At 46.2% G+C, this 18,349-nt stretch overlaps 1 protein-coding gene across 2 annotated transcripts in view; it reads left to right on the forward strand.

The window, feature by feature from the left end:
- The first annotated feature begins 8,646 nt into the window (after nt 1–8,646).
- LOC129833247 (glutamate receptor ionotropic, NMDA 2C-like) overlaps nt 8,647–18,349 on the forward strand; it is a 91,824-nt gene continuing 82,121 nt past the window's right edge. Inside the window, exon 1 of one of the 2 annotated variants that reach the window (XM_055897690.1) lies at nt 8,647–10,103. The gene's annotated coding sequence lies outside the window, so the exon portion shown is untranslated. The remainder of the gene's footprint in view (nt 10,104–18,349) is intronic. The other variant, XM_055897691.1, reaches the window with a different exon arrangement.

Raw genomic sequence — 18,349 nt, forward strand, 5'->3', positions numbered from 1 at the left:
ATAGGCCATAGTGGCAAAGTAATTACAATTTAGCAATTAACACTGGAGTGATAGATGTTCAGATGAGGATGTGCAAGTAGAAATACTGCAAAAGAGCAGAAAAACAAAAACAAATATGGGATGAGGTAGGTAGTTGGTTGGATGGGCTATTTACAGATGGGATATGTACAGCTGCAGCGATTGGTAAGCTGCTCAGATAGCTGATGCTTAAAGTTAGTGAGGGAGATATAAGTCTCCACCTTCAGTGATTTTTGCAATTCGTTCCAGTCATTGTCAGCAGAGAACTGTAAGGAAAGACTGCCAAAGTAGGTGTTGGCTTTGGGGATGACCCGTGAAATATACCTGCTGGAGCGCTTGCTACGGGTGGCTGTTGCTATGGTGACCAGTGAGCTGAGATAAGGCGGAGCTTTACCTAGCAAAGACTTATAGATGACCTGGAGCCAGTGGGTTTGGCGACGAATATGTAGCGAGGACCAGCCAACGAGAGCGTACAGGTCACAGTGTTGGGTAGTATTTGGGGCTTTGGTGACAACGGATGGTGCTGTGATAGACTACATCCAGTTTGCTGAGTAGAGTGTTGGAGGCTATTTTGTAAATTACATCGCTGAAGTCAAGGATCGGTAGGATAGTCAATTTTACGAGGGTATGTTTGGCAGCATGAGTGAAAGAGGCTTTGTTGCGAAATAGGAAGACGATTCTAGATTTAATTTTGGATTGGAGATGCTTAATATGAGTCTGGAAGGAGAGTTTACAGTCTAGCCAGACACCTAGGTATTTATAGTTGTCCACATATAAGTCAGAACCGTCCAGAGTAGTGATGCTAGTCGGGCAGGCGGGTGCGGGCAGCGATCGGTTGAAGAGCATGCATTTCGTTTTACTAGCATTTAAGACCAGTTGGAGGCCACGGAAGGAGAGTTGTATGGCATTGAAGCTCGTTTGGAGGTTTGTTAACACAGTGTCCAAAGAAGGGCCAGATGTATACAGAATGGTGTCGTCTGCGTAGAGGTGGATCAGAGAATCACCAGCAGCAAGAACGACATCATTGATATATACAGAGAAAAGAGTCAGCCATTGAACCCTGTGGTACCCTCATAGAGACTGCCAGAGGTCCGGACAACAGGCCCTCCGATTTGACACATTGAACTCTATCTGAGAAGTAGTTAGTGAACCAGGCGAGGCAATCATTAGAGAAACCAAGGCTGTTGAGTCTGCCGATAAAAATATGGTGATTGACAAAGTCGAAAGCCTTGGCCAGGTCGATGAAGACGGCTGCACAGTACTGTCTTTTATCGATGGCGGTTATGATATCGTTTAGGACCTTGAGCGTGGCTGAGGTGTACCCGTGACCAACTCGGAAACCAGATTGCATAGCGGAGAAGGTACGGTGAGATTCGAAATGGTCGGTGATCTGTTTGTTCACTTGGCTTTCGAAGACTTTAGAAAGGCAGGGCAGGATGGATATAGGTCTGAAACAGTTTGGGTCTAGAGTGTCTCCCCCTTTGAGGAGGGGGATGACTGCAGCTGCAATGCAATCTTTAGGAGTCTCAGACAATACGAAAGAGAGGTTGAACAGACTAGTAATAGGGGGTCTGGACATTCATATGGGTTTAAGAGTTGTTAACTCTCTCTAGCTCTCCTACTGGTTCTCTGCTATTCTCTGCTGCCCCTATAGAAATTAGTTATGGAGGGAGAACAGTTGGATTTCTAGCAGAGAGAATTCCATGTGTGTTTGTTACCCAGAGACATATTCTGGATGCACACGTAGATAGTCCAACTAGAGCTAACACCCATTTGCACATGAGGCTGCTATGCGATGTGGTAAGCTTCTGCTGGAAGTGTAATGGTGGGTTGGATGAATAGTGAACTGAATTCTGGTATGGGGTAATGAGATTTGGCACTTTACTCAGCATTGATCAGTCTGTCTGGACTATCCCCAGCACATGCCATGTACAGCATCTCACGGGTGTGTGTAACTAATGCCTTGGCTTGAGTCTAAATATCAACAACAACACCTCAAGTAACCACCATTAGAATGAATACGATGCAAGTAGTCCCTTTATAGTTGTGTTGTTATCATTGTTGCTTTGAGATGTTATAGGATCATACATTCACCAGCACAGTATATATTTATTGGTTAAAAGGGAACAGTGGCTGGTGGGGTTTTGTGCTGTTGTTTACAGTGATTGCATCATCCATCAGTTCAAAAGACCTGGACTTGGCTTAGGCCCCTGAGTGCACAGATGCTTAATGACATGACAGGTTATGTCCAGACCCCCAGGACTCTTGGCCCTGGCTGGTAGAGGGAGATGCCAGCAGTGCCAACCTCACCTGTCTCATGAAATCTGCTGGGCAGTACAATGGATACGCCACCAGACATTTCCTCTGCAGCACTGGACTCAGCTGCAGTACAGCTGCAGGCCCTTCCTTATGATGTAGTGGAACAATGCCCTGTAGTCCCTGGATCTATTGCCTCTCAATGCCATGGCACACCATACCCCCGTGCCCTGAATAATCACCTGTCTACAGCGCTCCCATTCAGAGAGATGAATGGAAAACAGCAGAGGGCTGTGCCTGGAGCATCATCCAAGCAGAGTCTGTGTCTCTGTGTCAATAATTACTTTTTGGATGGTATGTTTCTTGTTAATGAGAGTTAATCATCTATCAACATTCACACCACAAACAAATGTGTAGACACAGAATTCAGGCGGAAGGGGACAGAATATCCAAATTGCACCATAAGATTAATGCAAGGGGAAAAGGGTTATGGAAAATATTAGGGGCTCGATTCAATCCGTTTCGCTGAAGTTTACAGTATCTCCGTTTACTATGAATACGGTCTCTACTAACGCAGGAACATTGTCTTTAAATTTCTATCGCGCTGTAGCACAGATATTCAGCACTACGGATTGAATCAAGCCCAAGGCTTAGGGTTGAACTGGCATGTAAACATGAAGCTCGGGTCAGGGTTATGGTTGAGACTAGGGTTAGGGTTGAGCTGGAATGTGGACGTGACGCTAGGGTTAATGTTAGGGGACAGATCATCGGATACATTCAGTATGAATACAGTGAAACAATCAAACAATTAGACAGTGTGAATACAATGAAACAATTATATCAACACTGTAGTGTGGTGTGATGGAGGGATGTCAAGATGATCAATTTGCTTATCATTTTCATCTTAGTGTGTGTGTGTGTTGGGGGAGAGAGAGAAAGACAGAGACAGAAACGGAGAGAAAGAGGGAGGGAGGGAGGTAGGTAGGGAGGGAGGGTGCGAAAGAGAGCGACAGAGATACAGTGAGACAGAGAGAGACAGAGAGGGTTTAGAAAAGGTGAGTGTCAGTGAGAGCTCAGTGTACAGGGGGTGATGCAGGTTTCAGGATGTAAGTGGAGCTGCCGTTGGTCAATACTCAGAGACGGCAGGATATATGTGGCCTCTCCCCTGGGCTCTGTGACGCCAAGTGTGGCCTTTTCCCTCCAGTTTTCCCTGATCCTGTCACAGGAACATGGCTCAAAATAGCCCCAAAATCGGAGGTAGAAAAAAAAGAGTAATGCCAGGGTTTCAGACATGGCTGTCTGTGATGCTGTTTGAGTTTTATTGAGTTTCATTTTGGGTCAGAGGTGCTCCGCCACCATATTGTCTGTTGAAGCAGCACAGTCAGGTCATGGAGAGAGTGTGTATGCCTCCCTTTCCCACTGCTCCTGCCCCTGACATGTGTGACCAGACCAGCCCAGACACGCCCAGACCCACCTGTTCCACATCTAATCCTCAGCATCGCCACTCAGCCCCTGGTGATGATCTAACAGCTACAATCACTGCTCTAATGACACAGGAAGGTGAGGAACAATGGAGGGATGGATGTTAGCTGTTTGAGGAGCTATGTAGGGAGGGCTGGATGGTAGCTGTTTGAGGAGCTATGTAGGGAGGGCTGGATGGTAGCTGTTTTGAGGAGCTATGTAGGGAGGGCTGGATGGTAGCTGTTTTGAGGAGCTATGTAGGGAGGGCTGGATGGTAGCTGTTTTGAGGAGCTATGTAGGGAGGGCTGGATGGTAGCTGTTTTGAGGAGCTATGTAGGGAGGGCTGGATGGTAGCTGTTTGAGGGAGCTATGTAGTGAGCAATATCAGGTTTTCAGAACTATGTCTGACTGCTGTATCGTGCTGTTTTGAGGCATCCCCAGACTCCATGTAGCTGTCATTATAGGAGATAAGCACTGACTATGACATTAAGACCCGGCACTCAAGTAAACCCCAATTACTGTAGGAGTACGTATAATGGATGGAGAAAATATGGTGAGCCATGTAGTTGTGAGGCATGCTAGCTGTTATGAGCGTTATCTGGGACCACTGGATGGCTAGCTGCTCCTTTGAGGAGCTATGTGCCAGGGAGGATGGACTGTTTGTAGCGACCTTTAGAAGGAGCACACTACTGTAGGCAGCCATGTAGAGCCGCTCCCTCACTCTGCTTGTCTCTCCCATCTGTTTGCCACATTGATTAGTTATCGACCAGGGAATACCATCTGATCAAGAGGAGAGAATCCATAGATATACATTATATGGGGAAATCGATGGGGTCACACAGCCACAGCCCTCGGGCCTCCCAGCAGCTAAAGAGGAACATATCACAGCCCCTGGGCCTCTCCCAACAGCTAAAGAGGAACATATCACAGCCCCTGGGCCTCTCCCAACAACTAAAGAGGAACATATCACAGCCCCTGGGCCTCTCCCAACAACTAAAGAGTAACATATCACAGCCCCTGGGCCTCTCCCAACAACTAAAGAGGAACATATCACAGCCCCTGGGCCTCTCCCAACAGCTAAAGAGGAACATATCACAGCCCCCGGGCCTCTCCCAACAGCTAAAGAGGAACATATCACAGCCCCTGGGCCTCTCCCAACAGCTAAAGAGGAACATATCACAGCCCCTGGGCCTCTCCCAACAGCTAAAGAGGAACATATCACAGCCCCCGGGCCTCTCCCAACAGCTAAAGAGTAACATATCACAGCCCCTGGGCCTCTCCCAACAGCTAAAGAGGAACATTTCACAGCCCCTGGGCCTCTCCCAACAGCTAAAGAGGAACATATCACAGCCCCCGGGCCTCTCCCAACAGCTGAAGAGGAACATATCACAGCCCCCGGGCCTCTCCCAACAACTAAAGAGGAACATATCACACCCCCCGGGCCTCTCCCAACAACTAAAGAGTAACATATCACAGCCCCTGGGCCTCTCCCAACAGCTAAAGAAGAACATATCACAGCCCCTGGGCCTCTCCCAACAGCTAAAGAGTAACATATCACAGCCCCTGGGCCTCTCCCAACAGCTAAAGAGGAACATATCACAGCCCCTGGGCCTCTCCCAACAGCTAAAGAGTAACATATCACAGCCCCTGGGCCTCTCCCAACAGCTAAAGAGGAACATATCACAGCCCCCGGGCCTCTCCCAACAGCTAAAGAGGAACATATCACAGCCCCTGTGCCTCTCCCAACAGCTAAAGAGTAACGTATCACAGCCCCTGGGCCTCTCCCAACAGCTAAAGAGGAACATATCACAGCCCCCTGGGCCTCTCCCAACAGCTAAAGAGGAACATATCACAGCCCCTGGGCCTCTCCCAACAGCTAAAGAGGAACATATCACAGCCCCTGGGCCTCTCCCAACAGCTAAAGAGGAACATATCACAGCCCCTGGGCCTCTCCCAACAGCTAAAGAGGAACATATCACAGCCCCTGGGCCTCTCCCAACAGACTAAAGAGTAACATATCACAGCCCCTGGGCCTCTCCCAACAGCTAAAGAGGAACATATCACAGCCCCTGGGCCTCTCCCAACAGCTAAAGAGGAACATATCACAGCCCCTGGGCCTCTCCCAACAGCTAAAGAGGAACATATCACAGCCCCTGGGCCTCTCCCAACAACTAAAGAGGAACATATCACAACCCCTGGGCCTCTCCCAACAGCTAAAGAGGAACATATCACAGCCCCTGGGCCTCTCCCAACAACTAAAGAGTAACATATCACAGCCCCTGGGCCTCTCCCAACAGCTAAAGAGTAACATATCACAGCCCCTGGGCCTCTCCCAACAGCTAAAGAGGAACATATCACAGCCCCTGGGCCTCTCCCAACAGCTAAAGAGGAACATATCACAGCCCCTGGGCCTCTCCCAACAGCTAAAGAGTAACATATCACAGCCCCTGGGCCTCTCCCAACAGCTAAAGAGTAACATATCACAGCCCCTGGGCCTCTCCCAACAGCTAAAGAGGAACATATCACAGCCCCTGGGCCTCTCCCAACAACTAAAGAGTAACATATCACAGCCCCTGGGCCTCTCCCAACAGCTAAAGAGGGACATATCACAGCCCCTGGGCCTCTCCCAACAGCTAAAGAGGAACATATCACAGCCCCCGGGCCTCTCCCAACAGCTAAAGAGGAACATATCACAGTAGCGACACATCTCTCAGCGCTGCCATGACAGGCTCATAAAATACCATTGATGTTCCCCAGCCTGGAAACAAGATACATTTTTGGTGAGATACATTTTGAGAGAAAAAAATATAGATTTTTACAGCTATATTTTTTACGAGACAGTTTAATGTGTTGTTTGGCCGTCTCTGGTCTCGAACAGAAGCGGGAGAGTGTTTTAAAACTGTTGTTTTGCAATAGGAAGTTTAATCCCATGTCATTCTTCAAAAACGCTTTGATCTCACTGCACATGCCTTGCTTCTGTGGATATTATTATGAGGAGATGACAGTATGAAAATGCCACCTGATGAGGGGTGTTCATTCGTGTGTGCGTAAGCATGCATGTATTCATGTGCATGTGTGCTTGCGTGTGGTGGCATAGTCAAATGGCATAGTCAAATAATAAACACCAACCAGACTGCAAGACAAATATCTTCTGTACAGATTCACTTCATTGCTGCTTTACTGAGAAGAGTGGAAGCACAGTGCAAAACATGATTTAAAGTATCCCTGACATTTTTTCACAGCAATTTCAATCTTCTATCCAGCACTGTATTTCTCTCCAAACGATCATTTTGGCTCTCCTTTTATGATTGCCTCTTCCTTCCTTCCAAATTGCTAGTTTCCCTGTTTTATGATAGTATTTGTTGGGACAAGCAGGTCAAAACATGGGACTATTTTTCAAGCCAGAAATGCAATATAAATAAGAGATGAGAGAGAACATGTAAATCAGAGTCCCTGGAAACCAATTAAAATTGAGATAACTAGAACCATTGTTATGGTTACCACAGAGTGGCACATTCACAGTTGCTATGCTACAGTATAAGAAAGAGGGAACAGATGATGGATGATCAAATGTAGTCTCTCCAAATTATGTAAACAACGCTTACACTTGTAAGCGTAAGTTCACTTCACAGCTCACTCCTTGTCCAGACTGAGGATTCTGACGCTGACTCAAAGCGAGGCAGCATCTGGAAATACACCAAATTCAGGTATTTGGCTCCTGCTCCGGAGCTCTTAGCCAAGTAGCTTATTCACTCCCAGTGAGCTGAATCAATTACTATGTTACATAAATGAGACAAGAGAGGGAATCAGTCCCTTCTAAAAGAGAGTTAAAGAGTAAACAAGCCATTGACTCTGTACTGATGTATACCTGGGGATGATTGTGAATGGGGCCCTACTTATTTTGTTGTCATTGGTTCCTTTCCTCAAAACCTACAGTATTTGCATTCACTTATAATAGTGTCTCCAACAAGTACTGGAGTGCACTTCAGTGTCAGATAACGGACAGACAGAGGGCAGACAAAGAGAGAGAGAGAGAGAGACAGAGATTTGGAGCTACACAGAGGGAAAGAGAAAAAAATTATAGACAGAATTAAAAAAGAGAGAGGGGAGAGAGAGAGAGGGGGAAATACTTTTGTAAGTGTAATATTTACTGTTCATTTTTATTGTTTATTTCACTTTTGTTTACTATCTATTTCACTTGCTTTGGCAATGTAAACATACATTTCCTATACCATTAAAGCCCTTCAATTTAAAATTGAAATTGAGAGAGGGATAGAGAAAGAGAGAGAGAAGGGGGGGAGAAAGAGAGAGAGAGACAGAGAGCACGAGAGAGAGAGAGAGAGAGGGGGGGGGAGAGAAAGAGAGAGAGAGACAGAGAGCACGAGAGAAAGAGAGAGAGAGAGAGAGAGAGAGAGAAAGAGAACAGATAAATATATAGGAGAGAGGGAGAAATGAAAATAGAGTTAGGGGGAGAAAGCATAGGAGAGACATGAGAGAGTTTAAGTGAGGGAGAGAGAGGAGAGGTAGAGAGAAGGTAAGGAATACCATGTTTTCCAGGTGAGCATTTAAATGCTAGACCTGTTGATGTGATGGAGTCAGCAGGAGAAAGACAGACATAGCTCAATGAATGAATGAATGAATGAATCAGTGTGAAGGGGCAATTGAGAGAGAAAGATACATTGTACTGTGGGACTGGGACTAGAGAGAGAGAGAGAGAGAGAGAGAGAGAGAGAGAGAGAGAGAGAGACAGACAGACAGACAGACAGACAGACAGACAGACAGACAGACAGACAGACAGACAGAAAGGATATGGAGTCACGTTGAATGAGTTGCAGATAGCGGGCAGTGCCGAGCAGTAGGGAGGGAGAGACCGAGGGGAGGGGTGGAGAAATAGTAAGCAGGGAGGGAGAGTGAGTGAGAGAGGGAGAGAGGGAATCAAAGGATAAATCCTTACTACATAATGATTAGGACTCACAAGCCCTTCCTGTGACATGGAGTGTAGAAGCCAGGATTACAACGGGACAGAGTAAAGAGGCTGCAGGCAACACAGAGGGAAGGAGGGACACAGGTGCAAGAAGAGGAAGGGGCACACGGGAACAACAAGTGCATTGAACACGGCCACTAAAGGTTTCAGGGATCCATGCAACAACCTGCATCAAGAGCGATTTGGAAGCTCACCGGCTGACCTGCTGCTGCTGTCCTCTGTCTGGGCCATCTGTCTGTGGGCGTTGGAGCTAGCAGACCCAAGCCCAGCATCTGGACAGCACTGTGTCTTACTTAATGGAGGGGCCAGCGTGCTGCTGGAGAGCAGGGGGAGCAACCGGAGGCTCAGGTTATCCTGCAGACGTGAATTCGATGAGAAATTGACATATAGTCGATGAGTGTGTCATCAAAAAGATGGAGTACATCTGTTTCTTTCACCTGGGCGAGACAGCAGTGGGCAGTGAGAGAAGGAAGAGGGCGTCGGGCGCAGAGTCTTGACTGTCGGAAGACGTGAAGAATTTCACTGAATCGACCACTTGTTTTCGGTTGTTTTTTGGGGGCTCTAACTGCGTTATTGTGCCACTTCTGAGCTATTTTCTCTTGGCCAGGAAGTGGATACAGATTAGATGCGTTATCAGAGGTGAGAGGCTGCTGAAGACCAGAGCCAAGCCACAGAAATTACACACACACACACACACACACACACACACACACACACACACACACACACACACACACACACACACACACACACACACACACACACACACACACACACACACACACACACACACACACACACACACACACACACACACACACACACACACACACACCTATTCGGTATGCTTCATAACAATGAGTACATATATACACTCTCTGCCCTATTGAGCACACACATACACACATACACACATACAGACACAGCCCATCTCGCACAACGCTCGGGGACTTGTTACCGTAACAACCCTCTCTGGGGCTAGCTGTTCCAACTTCTATCCTCACGCCTTACACTGGAAATTAGCCTGTCACTACGGCCGTGGACTGCCTCATTCTGTTTATTAGTTGTTCCTTCTTTCCTCTGCCACCTGCTTTCTTCAATCACCCTCTATCACTATATCCATACTTCCACCCCCCACCCCCCCCACCCCCCCACCCCCACCTCCCTTACCAGCAAGAGATAATGTGACCTTCTGCCAAAGTGCTGGTAACCATGCCACGGTCGCAGCGGGCTCCTCTGTTGCTACTGAAATAGACTCAAACAAGTGCCGAAAGGAAGGGAGCGGGGGAGTGAGGGAAGGGAGAAAAGGGAAGCAGGACAGCTGAAGCCACGGACACGGAATGAGCCGGTGGGAGCCAGGGCTGGATGCAGATTGCCAACGCAGGTAACGCATCACCTTCCCTTTCCCTTTCCCTACCACTGCCTAGCTTAGCGCTGTACCCAGACCCACCACACTTTACTGTCTCAGACTGCCTGCTTATACCGGGCAGAGAGGGGTCGGCTGGATTGAAATAATTCCATATGACAAATGTGATTGCAATGGGCTGCTGTCAATATTGTAATGTATCTCAGAAGTGAGGAGGCTGCTGCTTTGTCACAGGTGCTACATGTGTTTGTTTTGCTCTTCGAAAGTAAAGAGACGGTGTAGATAGCAGACCCATCCTCCTCCCACTCAAGTCAGATGAAATGTAATGTATGCTTGGAAGTTGGAACTAAATAAACAGTTTACTGTGAACTGGGGAGACTAGATCACAGGACCTGTGTAAGGCATCAAAGGACTGGCTGTTGGCTGTGTGACCATGTGGCAGTATGACTGTGCCTGTGTGTCTGTGGCTGTGCTTTACCTCACAGTGTCACAGAGGATTTGGCAAAGTTGATCGATTCATCATTATAAACAGGAAAAACAGAACAGTTGAGAAGAGCAGCAATTATACACTGTATGCTGAAACCGACAGAGAAATTGAATTGCCACTGAGGAGTGACTTTGGTCCTTTGGGACAGGAGAGTGAATGAGACTTGTGTAATTATACTAGCATCCATCCCAGTGCTTTAGTTTCATGAATACAGAGCAGTTCCTTGACGTTCTGTAGACACACTCTACCTTTCAATTGGCTTCTGTTATGGCACTCACACCTTGCGTTTGTATTTCTATTTCAACTGAAGGAAGATGAAGAAAGATGAAGAATGAAATAATGAAAGAAAGAGACAGGGAGGGAGAGAGAGAGAGAAAGAGGGAGAGAGAAAGTTAAATTGTTAAATTGATTGTTGAAATGTGATTGTTAAACTGACCACGTTATTCAAACTACAATGACCGTATCCACAACAACGTTCAAGGTCAGATACCGGTGAGAGAACCCCAAGCAGGGAGAACTTGTATATATCCATATATACTGTATGAACCCCTTTAGGGTTTCCTGTAAGACAGTGGCACTGCTCTGAAAAAAGACAGTTAAGAAAAAAAGATCAACCACCCGGTTTTATAATTTTGGGGGGGGCATTTCACCTGAGTGCTTCCGAGACCATTTCCTAATACCTGTGGTATTTTTAGACGAGCTGGAGTGTGTGTGTGAGCCTGGTTCTGACCAAGGCAGATTGTCTAGTTCCATGCATGGCCAAGCATTACCTGCCTAACAGGTTGGATATTTGTATGCCAATATAGTACATTGACATTATGCATTACTGTGTCTACCTTTTCTCTGTGTGTTTCACTTGGGAGAGAAAAATGTGTGAGCAGAATTAAATAATGTATTATAAACAGTACACAGCTTAGCACCGGTTGTTGTAGTGAAAAATGGCTGTTCATTATGTTATTCCTTCCATATCGTGGTTTCCCTGATGAGATGTATAGTGAATAAGGGAGTGTGTGTGTGTGTGTGTGTGTGTGTGTGTGTGTGTGTGTGTGTGTGTGTGTGTGTGTGTGTGTGTGTGTGTGTGTGTGTGTGTGTGCGTGTGCGTGTGCGTGTGCGCGTGCGCGTGCACGTGTGCGAGTGCGCGTGTGTGTGTGTGTGTGTGTGTGTGTGTGTGTGTGTGTGTGTGCGTGTGTTGGGGGGGAGAGGGTTAACAGATGAGACCGTCCCATCGTTGGTAGCAAGGCTCTGTGTGACAGGGGAACAGATGCATTGATCTCTGGGTATGCTGGCTCCCTCTTCTAGAACTGGTCCATCACACAGCATGGAATACACACACACACAGATGCACACACAAGCACTCACTCACACACTGACGTTAAAACACACACACACACACACTATTGCAAACGTACAAGCACCCACACGCGCATGCACACATACATACACACACACACACATTCTGACTCACCAATGAACAGAGGCACACACACTCATTTGATCGATCCTACCATGGGAGACCAAAATGTACAATATCTCACTTGTCTACTTGTATATTGTTTTTGGAGTGCTTTTTTAAAAGACGCTTTTAGGGTTGAAAATATCCAGACGTCCCCAACCTTGAGTGACACTATAGAGCAGGGCAACAGAGGGTTAAACCCTGAAGGACACGGGACTGGGGGAGGGGCGTACAGTAGGTCACCTAGAGAATAAATCAAATCAGCAATCAAGCCGAGATTTTTAACAGATCCAGCCTTCCTCCACTACATCACACAGTCACACTCAAACACTATTACACACACAGCACTGCACACAGAAAGGTTAGCCACCTTTCTGTTTACACTTAACTTTCTCTTTAGCTGTGTAGTTTAGTCTCATAGAGCACAAACATGAGGATAATCACAGCATTCTCCACTGGGTGTTTGTCCTGCTTTAATGGTGCATGCATGTGCACCTAATCTGTGCATATGAAACAGTATAGCTTCCGTCCCTCTCCTCGCCCCTACCTGGGCTCAAACCAGGGACCCTATGCACACATAGACAACAGCCACCCTCGAAGCATCGTTACCCATCGCTCCAGAAAAGCCGCGGCCCTTGCAGAGCAAGGGGAACAACTACTTCAAGGTCTCAGAGCGAGTGACGTCACCGATTGAAACGCTAGCTAGCCATTTCACATCGGTTACACATACATGCTGCCAAGGTGAGTCTGTGGGGAGAAAGAAAAAGTTGGTTCCAGTCAAACAACTGTCCTCATTGGTCAGTTGTGAAATTTGCACTATGTCTGGTCTGAGCCAAACTAGGAGACAAACAGCTGGCTGTTTGTTCCCTCCCATCCCAGTGTGTCTCCAATGACCTCCAGAGCTCTTGTCTCCGGGTTAGCTGCTGCTTCGTCAGCTGTCCAGCCTGCCCCACGACACTCAGAGCTGATCAACTTAATGAAATGGTAAAGCTATCAGTCCTCACCACATTCTCACCCAGTCTCCCCTGTCCCTCCACACAGCAACACATCCCTCAACTCTGAGTGGAGAAAGGGCATGGAGAAGGGGGATAGGAGGGAGGTGGAGACAGGAGGCTGGTAAAATGACAAGGGGCCTTTACACCTGAACAAACAAACAAGACACACATGCATGAGATGCAAATTGATCAAGCCACAGGGACCAGCCAGACAAGCACACACTGAGCAGTAAACAATTTACTGCAGGGGGAAGGTGGCTTCATACCAGAGCAATCGAGCCAACGTCAAAGAAGTAGTAAATTCCACCCAGAACCAACGACGCTGCGTCGTCACGTAATCCTTTTCCAGTGATATATGGCCCTCATAAAGTAGGGAATAATTGACAGGGCACCATACATGTTGAGAAACACATGAACTGTAACAGTTATACGTGTTTGCTGCCTGGTGTGTATGTTACAGTATGCCCCTGCAGCACTCACATAGCAGGGGTAGAGGTCTCTGGTGAGATTTTAAAGGGGAATTTAAAGGCTGGCTTCAGTCAGTGTCGTTCTCCTCCAGAAGTTCATTGCCGCTGTACTGCTTCACGGGCAACAGAGACTCCGGTCCCCATTTGTATTCAGGGTGCAGTGCTGTGTGCACCTTGTCTAACGTCCTGTCGCTGTTGAAAAGGGAAACTGACACAATGTTGCCTGGCTGGGGGAGCAGGGTGGCGTCTTCTCATCCGTCTCTCTCTCTCTCTCTCTCTCTCTCTCTCTCTCTCTCTCTCTCTCTCTCTCTCTCTCTCTCTCTCTCTCTCTCTCTCTCTCTCTCTCTCTCTCTCTCTCTCTCTCTCTCTCTCTCTCTCTCTCTCTCTCTCTCTCGCTCTCTCTCGCTCTCTCTCTCTCTCTCGGACACTGACACCCACCTTAGATCGTACGCGTGTGCATCTGTGAGAATGTGTGTGTGCGTGTGTGATTTGTAATGGAAAAATATGTAGTAGCCTAATTGCCATCTATTCACGCTTGTTTGTGTTGTACATAATATTTCACAATTACAACTACAACCTTAGAACCCATTCCTGAGAATTGATGTGCTGCTTATTGCAAGTAGATATCGATGCCATGGCTGTCCACGTCAAAATATAAAGAACATCTCTAATTTCATTTGAACAGCTTGGAGTGGGCATGATTCATTTATATGAATCAGGTTTGGGGTTCTGTGATGCAGCCTTGACAAAGTGATAAAACCACAAAGTTGGAGTTTTGGGCAAAGAAGTCCCTCAGGGCTCATTTAAAGAACGTAATAAGGGTACATTCAGTTAATCAGTACCTTCAGTTTGTTTTGCACCAACACTGTCACTTCAATCAATACTTTAGCTCCACTGAAAAAGTATAAAAGTCAGATGCTTTACGACTATAGCTTTCATGGGTTTCTGTAGAACAGCGTTTGTAACCATGCATATGAGAAGAATCTGATAGCTTTGACATGTAATCTAGGCCAGTTTTGGCATGTTAGTGAGATGTCAGGGAGAGAGGCAGAACTTAGTGTTGTCGCTGGTCTCAGCACATGGCAATGTTTAAAGCAGAAAACACTCGATGGGATGGTTACCGTATAGTATACTGTATCCCAGAGGTAGATTATAAAACAAAGTGGTATGTTCATACGTGGGTTAGTGCTTGTGTGAGGGGTCTGTCAGGGCAGATGGGTGGGCAGCAGCCAGCAAGTCAGCTGTCAGAGCAGGATGGTGACATCTGGACCGGGAGGGGATCCCCCCATCTCCATCGTCAGCCATGGACCTCGGCTTAACCAGGGTTTTATCCTGATCTCTGCTCCACATACCACACGGACACACATGACGGCCACAGACAGCACGGTCAAAGGCCAGGACTACAACCCAAAGCTTACACCACCATGACCATGTCGACCCAACCGTTTCTTACTTGACGCTGTGATTTACAGTGCCTTCAGAAAGCATTCACACCCCCTTGACCTTTTCCACATTTTGTTGTGTTAAATAGATTTTATTGTGATTTTATTGACAAAGATCTTCACAAAATACTCTGTTATGTCAAAGTGGAAGAACATTTTAAAGTTTTTTTTATGAATGGAAAATAAAGCACTAATATATCTTGATAAAAAAATTATTCAACCCCCTGAGTCAATACAGGTTAGAATCCCCTTTGGCAGCGATTACAGCTCTGGACACCTGGATTGTACAATATTTCCCATTATTCTTTAAGGAATTCTTCAAGCTCTGTCAAGTTGGTTTTTGATCATTGCTAGACAGCCATTTTCAGGTCTTGCCATAGATTTTCAAGCCAATTTAATTCAAAACTGTTTAATTCAAAACTAGGCCACTAAGGAAAATTCAATGCCGTCTTGGTAAGCAACTCCAGTGTATATTTGGCCTTGTGTTTTAGGTAATGCTGAAAGGTGAATTTGTCTCCCAGTGTCTGTTGGAAAGCAGACTGAACCAAGTTCTCCTCTAGAATTGTGCCTGTGCTTAGCTCTATTCCGTTTATTTATCCTAAAAAACTCTCTAGTCCTTTTCAATGACAAGCATACACCTAACACTATGCAGCCACCATCATGCTTGAGCATATGAAGAGTGGTACTCAGTAATGTGTTGTGTTGGATATGCCCCAAACATAACGCTTCGTGTTCAGGACAAAAAGTAAATTTCTTTGCCACATTTTTTGCAGTATTACTTTAGTACCTTATTGCAAACAGGATGCATGGAACCTTGAGGAACCCCAAAATTTACAGTTGATTTGTCAGAGGACAAACCATCCACAGAGACAAACTGATATCTTTCCGACAGATAAGATCTAAACCAGGCCAGAACTTGTTCGCGTAGACCAATTTGGGTTTCCAATCTCTCCAAAAGAATGTGGTGATCGATGGTATCAAAAGCAGCACTAAGGTCTAGGAGCACGAGGACAGATGCAGAGCCTCGGTCTGACGCCATTAATTAAAAGGTCATTTACCACCTTCACAAGTGCAGTCTCAGTGCTATGATGGGGTCTAAAATCAGACTGAAGCGTTTCAACAACTTTTTAAAAAAAAATTGAGAGGAATGGGAGATTCGCTATCGGCCGATAGTTTTTTATATTTCTGGGTGAAGGTTTGGCTTTTTGAAGAGAGGCTTTATTACTGCCACTTTTAGTGAGTTTGGTACACATCCGGTGGATCGATAGCCGTTTATTATGTTCAACATAGGAGGGCCAAGCACAGGAAGCAGCTCTTTCAGCAGTTTAGCTGGAATAGGGTCCAGTATGCAGCTTGAAGGTTTAGAGGCCATGATTATTTTCATCATTGTGTCAAGAGATATAGTACTAAAACACTTGAGTGTCTCCCTTGATCCCAGGCCCTGGCAGAGTTGTGTAGACTAAGGACAACTGAGGTTTGGAGGAATAGGCAGATTTAAAGAGGAGTCCGTAATTTGCTTTCTAATGATCGTGATATTTTCCTCAAAGAAGTTCATGAATGTATCACTGCTGAAGTGAAAGCCATCCTCTCTTGGGGAATGCTGCTTTTTAGTTCGCTTTGCGACAGTATCAAAAATACATTTTGGATTGTTTTTATTTTCCTCAATTAAGTTGGAAAAATAGGATGATCGAGCAGCAGTGAGGGCTCTTCGATACTGCACGGTACTGTCTTTCCAAGCTAGTCGGAAGACTTCCAGTTTGGTGTGGCGCCATTTCCGTTCCAATTTTCTGGAAGCTTGCTTCAGAGCTCGGGTATTTTCTGTATACCAGGGAGCTAGTTTCTTATGACAAATGTTTTTTGTTTTTAGGGGTGCAACTGCATCTAGGGTATTGCGCAAGGTTAAATTGAGTTCCTCAGTTAGGTGGTTAACTGATTTTTGTACTCTGACGTCCTTGGGTAGGCGGAGGGAGTCTGGAAGGGCATCTAGTAATCTTTGGGTTTATAGCACAGTTTTTGATGATCCTTGGTTGGGTTCTGAGCAGATTATTTGTTGCAATTGCAAACGTAATAAAAAGGTGGTCCGACAGTCCAGGATTATGAGGAAAAACATTAAGATCCACAACATTTATTCCACGGGACAAAACTAGGTCCAGAGTATGACTGTGGCAGTGAGTAGGTCCGGAGTGGCAGTGAGTAGGTCCGGAGTCGATGATGGTTCCGAAAGACTTTTGGAGTGGGTCTGTGGACTTTTCCAAGTGATTATTAAAGTCACCAAAAATGTGAATATTATCTGCCATGACAACAAGGCCCGATAGGAATTCAGGGAACTCAATGAGGAACGCTGTATATGGCCCAGGAGGCCTGTAAACAGTAGCTATAAAAAGTGATTGAGTAGGCTGCATAGATTTCATGACTAGAAGCTCAAAAGACGAAAATGTCGGGGGGTTTCTGTAAATTGAAATTTGCTATCATAAATGTTAGAAACACCTCCGCCTTTGCGGAATGCGTGGGGGATATGGTCACTAGCCCTCATTGTCACGACTTCCGCCGAAGTCGGCCCTTCTCCTTGTTCGGGTGGTGTTCGGCGGTCGACGTCACCGGCTTTCTAGTCACCACCGATCCATTTTTCAGTTTCGTTTTGTTTTGTCTGTATTACACACACCTGGTTTCAATTCCCCTATCATGTTCCCTATTTAACCCTCTGGCATTCATTTCTGTTCTGTCCGTGATTGTTTGTTTCGTTAGTGGTTGTTGTTAGTACTTGTGTGTTTGTTGTATTCCCATTGAGGAATTTTTGCTTATTTTTGAGTAAACGCTGTGGTTTCGCTCAACACCTGTGTCCTGCGCTTGACTCCGCTACTTCTCTGCACACAACCCTGACACTCATTTAACACAGTAAATTCATCAGGCTTAAGCCATGTTTCAGTCAGGCCAATCACATCAAGATTATGATCAGTGATTAGTTCATTGACTATAACTGCCTTGGAAGTGAGGGATCTAACATTAAGTAGCCCTATTTTGAGATGTGAGGTATCACAATCTCTTTCAATAATGGCAGGAATGGAGGAGGTCTTTATTCCAGTGAGATTGCTAAGGCGAACACAGCCATTTTTAGTTTTGCCCATCCTAGGTCGAGGCACAGACACGGTCTGAATGGGGATAGCTGAGCTGACTACACTGACTGTGCTAGTGGCAGATTCCACTAAGATGGCAGGCTGGATAACACCTGGCTGTACCCTATCTCATTGTGGAGCTAAAGGGAGTTAGAGCCCTGTCTACGTCCATAGATAAGATGAGAGCACCGCTCCAGCTAGGATGGAGTCCGGCACTCCTCAACAGGCCAGGTTTGGTCTTGTTCGTGGGTGAGTCCCAGAAAGAGGGACAATTATTTTCAAATTCTATCTTTTGGGAGGGGCAGAA

Source organism: Salvelinus fontinalis, chromosome 34, assembly GCF_029448725.1.
Source record: "Salvelinus fontinalis isolate EN_2023a chromosome 34, ASM2944872v1, whole genome shotgun sequence".
Classification (NCBI taxonomy): domain Eukaryota; kingdom Metazoa; phylum Chordata; class Actinopteri; order Salmoniformes; family Salmonidae; genus Salvelinus; species Salvelinus fontinalis.